Below are 2937 nucleotides of genomic sequence, written 5' to 3' on the forward strand. Positions count from 1 at the left end.
TGCAATTGCTATGGGGCCTGCAGCTTGGTGGCCCCAAGCCAGTACCCTGCACCTTTTGAATTTATTTACAATTATCTTTTTAAAACCATGCCGTGCTGGCTGCCCTTTGACCCCCTTAAAGGGCGGCGGGACCAAGTGGCTGTTGGCGAGGGCGCAGAGTGCCTTCACTGTGGTAGCAGCGGGAGCAGAGACCCAGCAGCTACTACCGGTGCGGAGACACTGGGGTGGCTGGTGCAGAGACCCTGCCTTTACTGCGACGGCGGTGGCAGCAGGGACCAAGCAGCTGCGGCGGAAGCAGGGAGAGATTTCTTCACTGTAGCACCAGCAGGAGAGATTTTCTAGTGTCTTCTCCTCCTCCTCACCCTCTGTCATTGCACCCCCCCCCCCCCTCCTCTACCCTCCCTCACTCTCTCTACCTGGTGGTATCTGTCTCTCCCTGACAGACAGTCTCTCTCTCTCTCTCTCACTCCATCTCCAACACAATCTCTTATTATATCTCGTTCCCCAACTCCCCCTCTCTCCCCCTTTCTCTTCCTGGCATTCTCACTCTCTCTTACTCCCATCTTTCTCCCTCTCCCTAACATTCTCTCTTACTCCTGCTCACACCCCTTCCTCTCTATTGCTCCCCCTCCTTTCTCTCGCTCCTCTTTCCCCCTTTTCAATAAAGCCCTCTCTCTCCCTGATCACGCGTCTCTCCCTCAAACCCCTCACTTTTTTCTTGCTCTTCTCTTTTTCTCTCTCTCTTTCCCCGACACCCTTTTTGTCTCCCATCCCACTCAATCTTTCTTCTGCCCCCCATAAGAGACATTTTAGTGACAGTGGTGGCGGTGGTAGGGGGGGCTCCGATGCAGCAAAAACTTCACATGGAAAGCAAGAGGTAGATGGAGAGGAGAAGCCAATCCCCTACCTTGGCAGTAAATTACTGCCCAGAGAGCACAAGTACTCAACTGCAGACCAGGAGTGCTTGGCAATTAAGTGGGCAGTCGAACCCATAAAATATTATTTGTTGGGATGAGAATTTTTGTTGGTCACAGTGAAGTTAGGGGAGGAGGAAGAAGGCGAAGTGGGTGACTTCTGGAAAGTGGTGGAGGGCTGTGTACACAAGTGGATGACACAAATAGAGGTGGGCGAGGCAGAGAGCTCACCTGAAAATTTAGTAGCTTCACCAGGGCGGCTGAAGCTAAGGGGGGAGGAGTGTGGCAGATAAAGCAATTTTCCACATGAGAATAATGTGGAAAATCCAGACCAGGTTTTAGATCAGCAGCAACAGCAGAACAATTACAGATGGAGCCGGACTCTTTCAATCCCGGCGCCCGCCAGATCCTCTCCTCTGGCGAGCGCCGGCGGATAGGGACTGGGACACGCATGCGTGTCCCAGTATCTCGGTGGCTGGGCAGCATCTCCCTGCCCGTCTCTGCTTCAGGGAGATGGGCAGGTTTAGGGGGGTACGAGTGGCGAGGGGGACCAGTGGGGACCCAGGGGGAGCTTGGTTGCCATGAGGCGCGCAAGCATCTCGTGCACAGGGCAGGCGATAGGGGGGGTCAAGGGGGACAAGTGTGATGGGCCCCAGAGATATGAAGGGCCCCAGAGCTTCCATGCCTGGGCACGGCCACTGCCTGTACTAGCTGGCCTGTCAGTGACCCTTGCGGGCTGGCCGTCTACTGTGCACCATCTGTTTTTGGCTGAGTCTGACTGACTCACTGTGTGCCACTGCCGTCTACTGTGTGTGTGCCCTGCCAATCGGCGCTCAGAGCCATCTACTCTGTGTGTGCGCACGGCCTGGTGCCGCAGGCACACAGCCTTACCCACCTCTGGTGCTGTGGCTCAGTCTCTGGCTCCTGTACTTTTACTGAGCAGGTCGCCTGTTCCGCACTCTGTCAAAGACCTGCCCTGCCTGCTCGTAGTGCTCAGCATTCTTTTGTGAAAGTGACAGGCCAGCAGCAGCCAGAGCCAGCAGGAAGCAGCAGCATGAGCCAAGCCAGCAGGACTAAGAACGAGAGAAGTCCGCACCTGAAAGCCGGATCTGGAGCAGCGAAAGGTTAAGGCTCATGCAGAAGAGCATTGTGTGGATTTGGGATTAGATGGGGGGCCCCAGAAATATCATTGTACAGGGCCCCAAGATTTCTGTTGCCGGCCCTGCTCGTGCATGCGTGCCCCCTGGCGGGAGCCGGCCGCTGGCGGGGGCTGTTCTCCTGATATATGGATTTTCTGGGCAGAGGGTCATTGCTCTTGATGGTGGAATAGCGCCCAAGTGACAGGCAGGGGTGTGGGCTGCCTGTCACTTGGGCGCTATTCCACCATCAAGTGTTTGTACTATGCCGTGACCTGTATGCTACAATGCTGTATCCTTGTCTGCTGTGCTGCTTAAGTGGTATGCTGTCCACCGGCTTTAAAAATAAAGACCAAGACTTTATCTGATCCAGTGTATGTGCTTCCTTGTCACAATAAATATATGTATACTAGGTGATTCATCGCGCCCTCCGGGCGCTCTTCACACCGTTGTGAGGGGCTACGCCCCATTAGAAGTAGAAATATATGTGAGTATGAGATCTAGTGTAATTGAGACAGAGATCGCAGAGAGAGAGAGAGGGGTCGCAGAGAGAGATAGAGTGGTATCGCAGAGAGATAGAGAGAGAGGGATCGCAGAGAGAGATAGAGAGAGGGATCGCAGAGAGAGAGAGGGATCGCAGAGAGAGAGAATCCCTTTCGTGGGGCACCCCTCCCCCCACCCGAGACCCCCCCTCCCGAAATTCGCGGGCATCCCTCCCCCCACCAGAGACACACACACCCCAATTCACGGGCACCCCCCCCCCTGACCCCCCCCTCCCGAAATTTGCGGGCACCCCTCCCCCACACCCCCCCATTTCGCGGGCACCCCTACCCGTGACCTCCCCTCCCGAAATTCGCAGGCACCCCTCCCCCCACCCGCGACACACA

Source organism: Crinia signifera, chromosome 5 (genome assembly GCF_055691185.1).
Source record: "Crinia signifera chromosome 5, ASM5569118v1, whole genome shotgun sequence".
Classification (NCBI taxonomy): Eukaryota; Metazoa; Chordata; class Amphibia; order Anura; family Myobatrachidae; genus Crinia; species Crinia signifera.